We start from the raw sequence: 7,476 nt of genomic DNA, 5'->3' as shown, positions 1-7,476 counted from the left end.
CGCTAATGTTGCCGCACGTTTAATATGTCTAGGCATCGAATTGAAAAAACTTATTCCTTTATACAACAAGGAGTTCTGTGATCTACTAAATAAAAAGTTAGGTGTTCTTGCATCAGACGCGTTTCTAGTGTTGTACCTATGCACATCATTTCCTCTTTCAATTCGATCACACAAATATCGAGGCAGCATTCCATTAATAATTTTAAAAATGAACACCATTGTTAAGTAATAAATTCTTTGCTGCACAGAGAGCCATTGTAATGCGCTTAGCATGAAACTAGAGGAAGTGTATCTGTTACATTTTAAAATTAATCGCATGATTCTATTTTGCAATCGCTGTAACCTCAATATTTGTGTTTGATTGGCAAGAAACAAAATGGACGGGCAGAAGTCAATATGTGGTGAAACAATAGATTTATATAATAAAATTTTACTACTAATTGTTAAATCATTTTTCAGACGACACAATATACCATACTTTTTAGCAATCTTTTTGATGACATTGTCGATGTGAGACTTAAAGGTTAACTTATCATCAATGATTATTCCAAGATATTTTAATTCACTAACGCGATCAATAGTCTCACCATTTATTTCAACGTTAACGTCAGGCCTAGTATTAGCCGAAGAGATAATCATATATTTAGTTTTAGCAACATTTAACTTTAATTGTTTAAATTTTAACCAACGAGCAAGGGAATGCAAATATTCGTTCAAATGCGCCACGGCTTCATCTATATCCTTAGCTGCAATGAACAGAACAGTATCGTCAGCAAACAAATTGAAGTCACAAAATCGTAAAACTCGCCTAATGTCATTTATATACATAATAAATAAAATAGGACCTAAGACACTACCTTGCGGCACTCCAAGAGGATTGTCGAGAGGACTAGATACAAAATCGTTAAAACTAGTTTTCTGAGTTCTATCACATAAATAGTTTTCAAACCACTTATGTGCTATCCCTCCGATACCAAATCGCTCTAAAGTTTTCAAAAGTAAAGGTCTCGAAATTGTCTCAAAAGCACGTTTCAGATCCAAAAATACAGCAAAAATAGTCTCTTTAACCTCGATTTTCTCTTTCCATTTTGCTAACACTAGATTCAAAGCGGTTTCGCAAGAGTGTCCCTCTCGGTATCCCGATTGCTCCGGAATTAGCAAATTATTATTATTCAAATAGCTCATCAGCTGGCCCTTAACAACAAGTTCTAAAATTTTCTCTAATGTGTGCAACTCTGATTGGCACATAACTACAAATTTCCGCACTTCTACGTATTTTTGGCTAATTTTTGAGAAAATATAAACAATTGTTCTATCAGAAATTGTAGCCCCCATCAATTACAATACATTGGTGTATAAATAGTGTAGGTCATTTTAATTTGCAGTTATTTGTCAATCAAACGAAATTTTTGTACTTCTACGTATTTTTGTCGTTTTTTAAGAAAATATAAAAAGTTTATCTAGCAAAAATTGTAGCCGAAATCAATTACAATCGATTGGAATATATATAAAAGTGTAATCATCACTTTGAATTTGACCTTATTTGCCAACTACATCAAATTTTCGTACTTCTACGTATTTTGTCTATTTTTTGAGAAATATAAAAATGTGTTCTTTCAGAAATTGTAGCCACCATCAATTACAATCGATTGGTGTATAAAAAAGTATAAATCATCCCTTAAAATTCGACGTTATTTACCCACTAAATGAAATTTCTGTGCTTATACGTATTTTTGGCTATTTTTTTAGAAAATATAAAAATATTTTCTTTCAGAAATTGTAGCCAAAATCAATTACAATCGATTGGTGTATAAAATGCATAGGTGATAGCTTTGAATACTTGAAGTTATTTGTCAACTAAATGAAATTACTGTAGTTCTACGTACTTTTGTCTATTTTTGAGAAAATATAAAAATCGTTCTTTCAGAAATTATAACCAAAATCAATTATAATCGATTGGTATATAAAAAGGTATAGGCCATCACTTTGAATTCGACGTTATTTGCCAACTAAATGAAATTTCTGTACTTCTACGTACTTTTGGTTATTTTTTGAGAAAATATAAAAATGTGTTTTTTCAGAAATTGTAGCCGCCATCAATTACAATCGACTGGTGTATTAAAATGTATAGGTCATCGCTTCAAATTTAAAGTTATATGACGAATATTTTAAAATTCTGAACTTCTTCGTATTTACTGAATCGTCCTAACACACTCTATTATTTAGTAACTTACATACAATAATGTGTTTCTCCACGTTCGTGCAAACATTTTGATATAATATTATCCATGTATAATATGTAGAACTATTGAGTAAACAGGTAATTTTCAAACCGTAAAACTAACAAGTCGCAAAGTATTTCAATCAACCGTATGCCACGTACATTGTAAAAATCCTATCTCCTAAAAACTCGAAAAAGTATAGTAATTTTTGAAAATCTACTATTTATTGCATATATTACAAGTCTAGAAGCTCTAAGGATTGCATTGGTGTAAGGAAAATTGAAATTGGTTGACAAACGGTCGTGATACGATTGTTTGAACAGAAAAACTCATTTCTTTTGTACTGACTCTCAATTACTGTTTTTACAATTACTTCAGATATACAAATTTGATTTCCATCATTCTTTGTTCACTGTTTTTATAAAAGATTTACCTATCCAATGGTGAAGAAAGAATTAAAATTGGTAAGCAAACAGCTAAGATATGGCAAGTCAAAGAAGCGTTCCCATTTTTTTTCTCACTGACTTTGTTATACTCTTTTTACTGTAACTTACGGTAGACAACTCTATTCTTCTATTTTTTAATTTGACGTATTCACAAAAGACATATCTTTCTATTGGTGAAGACAGATTTAAAATCGATTATGTAACGGCTGAGATATGACCGGTCAAAGTAAGCGTTCCCATTTTTTTAGACCCCCTTGGTAGTCCGCGTAACTTTTTACCCCCTTGGTATTCCGAGTGTTAAATTGTTGGCCGACACTCTTATACCACTCGACTTACTTCGTTGAGTTCGGAAAACGTGTGTATTCGTATGTGTATGTTTGTGGGTGGCCAACAATAGCGTATCGGTTACTCGGAGATGACCGAACCGATTTTCTCAAAACAAGTCTCAAAAGTATCGCCCCCCACTTACCCTAACACCTCCACCTTTCATAACCCCCCCCCCCCTTGGCCATCCTCGCACCCGCATTAGGGCATTGCAAAAAAAACATTCATTTTTGAAATCTCAAAGGCCTTCTATTGTGACAAATAGCAAAGTAAACTCAGATGCCAAATTTCATATCATTTGGACAATTTTAGACCTCCGCTCATTTTGTGGAGATTGGTTTCATGGGAAAATACAGTGTGTTCCGCATTTATACGTTCACCCTAATTTCTCAGAATAACTTTTTTTCAAACAAACTGCAGCAATTTTTTAGCATTTGTTTTGAAGCTTAATGAACGATGTTTTTCGAAATTGAGAAGTACTGGTGCGATTTGTTCGTTTGTTATGGTAGTTTAAGTGAAAAAAGTGATGTCCCATATTTATAAGTTCACCTTACTTTTTTGTCTTTGTTATATAGAAAGGTTAGGCAATCAATCTGAACACCATCCTTCCCTAAACCCACCTTCCCTCATCAATTAAACCCAACCAACACCCCCCCCCCCCCCAAAGAAAATTTCCTAGGGCCTCCTAAATAAACTTCCCTAGTCGGTCTGGTTTGAAATGATTTTGAGTTTGAAAACTACTTAAAATTTGAAACTAATTTAAAATTTGTTAACAAGTTGAAACTTTTTGGCGGGGTCCGGACCCCCCGAAGCCTCCTCCTGGACCCGCTGCTGGGTTCAAGTGTTTCAGCTACGATACATAGCTTCTCAAGTTCGTGGCTGTCGATCCAGTCGTACTGAATATGTAATGGACATTTCCACCATATACAGGGTGTTTGGTTCATGGTTAAGAATCTCTCGAGGAATGATTGACTGTCATATTTGGAGAAAAAAAATCGTTCTACACATACCATCAAATCTCAACCGTTACAGAGTTATTGAACTTTTTGTGTTAAAAACGTAGTTGTCTTAAAATAGCTCTAACTCAAAAAATATAGTTTGTATTTCAAATCTTTTAAATCCATTGGATAGGTGAGTAAATTTCCCATTGAAAAATGTCATCAAATGTTTCAGCTAATGAGGTTAAGTAACCTCAAATTTGATCGATTTTTCGTTCATTTTGCGAAAATCTTAATAGTTAATATCACCATTTTAATAATTCAAATTGTTAGTCTTGAAGAATTGCATAATTTGTTCTTTGACACGATACACTTATCTTGTCTTGTTTTCATGTGTTTAGGTTATTGAACTTGGATATTTTTATCTCATATTCACTAATATTAGCTCTTTTTGAAAAAGTATGGCAATTATTGTACCTTTTCTTATTTTTGTTCAAAAGCCAAGAAAATTTTGCAGAGAAAAATGTATTGATACCTTTCAGTTAGGTGAATTTAGTATTCTTTTAGAAGTTAATTAGTTTAAAGTTAGTGTTATTATTAGCATTTTCGTTATTTTCTTAAAATAGTAAATAATAAACATCACCATTATTATCACGGAATTAATGCATCTTAACAAGTTCTACAATTCTTCCTTTGACTCCATCCAATTATCTCTTTTAGTTTCGAAGCAAAATCATTTTTATCACCTCGTTTCACATGCAAAAACAACGATTTCGAATCCACTACATTTGCGATGAGGTCATGCTGCGTTAACTATTAAATTGCATCGAAATGAAAGGGATAGGGATGGGATAAAGTGTTAAATAACAAGTTGTAGAGAATATTAAGGAGCACCAAATGAACAATAGTGATGATAAATTTAGTAAATTAATAATTAGAATAATTGCAAAACTCTCCAAAAAACGTTAATTTTGAGTTATTTTACTAGTAAAAAGTCATTTAGTACACTTAACTAAAAGATATCTGTACATACATCGAAAGGAAATTTTCTCAACTTTCCAATGAAGCCCTGGCAATAACGATATGAAGCATATTTTCTAGATTACAGTCTTTTAAGCACTTGCAGGTTCATTACAGGTAAAAATTAGAAGTGAAGTTACATGGAAACGAGAAGAGATAGGAATATCATGTTGAAGAACAAATTATAAATCGTCCTCAACCCCATCTTTTGGATAATAGATGTTGCTATAATCATAATTCATTATTTTAAGAAAATTAACAAAAACCTCATCAAAAACACCAACTTTGAACTACTTTGCAACTAAAAGGTAATTAAAACTAATTAACTGAAAAATATGAGAACACCGTTCAATAGAAAATTTGCTCACCTTTCCAATGGAACAAAAAGATTTAAAATATGAGGTATACTTTTCGAGTTAGAGGTATTTCGAGATAAATAAGTTTTTTACACAAAAAGTTCAATAACTCTGTAACGGTTGAGATTTGATGGTATGTGTAGAACGATTTTTTTCTCCAAATATGACAGTCAATCACCCATTGAGAGATTCTTAATCATGAACCAAATACTCTGTATATTGAACATAACCAGCCATGGAATCGTACACGTAAAAAACCAGTCATAAATTCATGAACAAAAGGTCACGATTTCGTGAACTGAACATTTTACGAAAACCATGACCAAGTTCCTGAAATTATGAATAACAAACCTCGAATTCATGAAACGTTACATTAGAATGTTTGGTTAGGGTACTGTTGTTGTTCTCTGGACATGTTTAGTTTTTGTTGTGATTCTAGCTCATGATTTGGGAATACACAGCCGACAGTCAAATGATGTTCGTGATTTCAAGAGGTTATTCGCGATTCTTGTGATTTCCCATCACGGTATTGTGCTATCTTATTTGTGAGTTTACAATCGCATTTTTCTATCAAACTAGCGGGATTAAAATTCATGATTTCAGGATCTTAGTAGCAATTTTTGTAATTTCTATTCACGTTATCGTGATATTTTAGTTATGAGTAGAGTGATTCATGTTCATGATTTCAGGATCTTAGCCACGATTTTAGATATTTTTGTCACGAGTTGTGTGATTAATGTTCATGATTTCAGGATCTTAGCCATGATTTTCGTAATTTCTGTTCATGTTATCGTAATGTTCTATTTTAGAACTTAGTTCCAAATTTGATACGAAGAGTAGTATGACTAATGTTCATGATATCAGCAGTTTTACCATGGTATTCGTAAATGCTCTTCATCTAATTGTGATCTATTACTTTTTGGTTATTATCGGTTTATTATTCGGAATAACGTGACAATATGAACTGGATCATGAAAATGTGACTGATTCGCCATATCTTGTTCTGTGAATTTAACCACGCACACTATTTGGGATTTTCAGCACAATTTTCGTTTTTTATCCAGACATCAACATAACGATGTTTGAGGTCCTAATATTTTTTAATGTTCGTTTCTATTACTATGGTCGCTAGCAACTGGACATTTTATAAAACAGTGCATGAAATAAAAATGATTCCACGAATAATTCTCCAAATTTTGTCACAAGCCGTCACAATCTTTCTTGTTAGATCAGCCGCATCAACGTACTTGATCCCGCTGTTCGCCGAAGTGACTTAACAAAGAGGTTTTTGTTAAAGATTTTCGTCTTCCATTTTAGCTTGCCGGTCGTAATTCTCCGTGCTGCAGCAGGGTTCCATTGGCCGATGCGATAGCGAATCGCCTAATGGTCGCTATGGGGATACTTCTCACACACTCTCCAGTCCATGTTCGCCGTCAGGCAAGGACTACAGAATGTGGTGAAATTTCACTCGGTACGATATCTGTTTCGTACACCAATAAGCTCCCAGTTTTGTCACGATACCAGGAGCCATTTAGCTCCTCGCTTCGCCACGATCTACTCGTTGTAGCCCTCGGTGGTTGAGCTAGCCTCCACAATGAGCCGATAGGTAGTTGTCAAGGTCTGCCGCCAATTTTCACAAGATAACTTTTGCAAACGAAACTTACATGTTACTAACTTAACTTAAGCTTAAATATATACTAAAATATTACGCATATTTTTGTAGAACATATTCAATTGTTTCAAAAAATTCCTTCAAAATATTTCGGGGGGGGGGGAGTGTTTAGTCCCCAAACCACCAACCCACCCGCTACTACGCCACTGGAGTAGAGTGATTCATTTTCATTAGACCTCTCCACATTTTGAAAAAGTTTTGAAATATACATCGGTCAGCTCAAATTTTTGTTCTAGGTATGAATATAAGAACTTTCGCCAAAAATGGTTTAATTTGGGCATGATTTGGAGGAGTCTCCAATCAAAAATCGTGCTTTTGCTATGTTTCCATAGGAAGATCACTTACACTCTGATTTGACAAGCCCTACATGCCCACATATCGTCAAAGGTTGTTCTTTAGACATATCTTAACACGTTTTAACAGGTGGACATAGCTCTAATCGCAATAGAAAGTTTGATAACTGGATAACTGGAAAAGAATACCAAAACCAAGAAAAAA

The sequence above is a fragment of the Topomyia yanbarensis genome, chromosome 2 (assembly GCF_030247195.1).
Source record: "Topomyia yanbarensis strain Yona2022 chromosome 2, ASM3024719v1, whole genome shotgun sequence".
NCBI classification, from domain to species: domain Eukaryota; kingdom Metazoa; phylum Arthropoda; class Insecta; order Diptera; family Culicidae; genus Topomyia; species Topomyia yanbarensis.
This window is presented reverse-complemented; position numbering follows the sequence as displayed.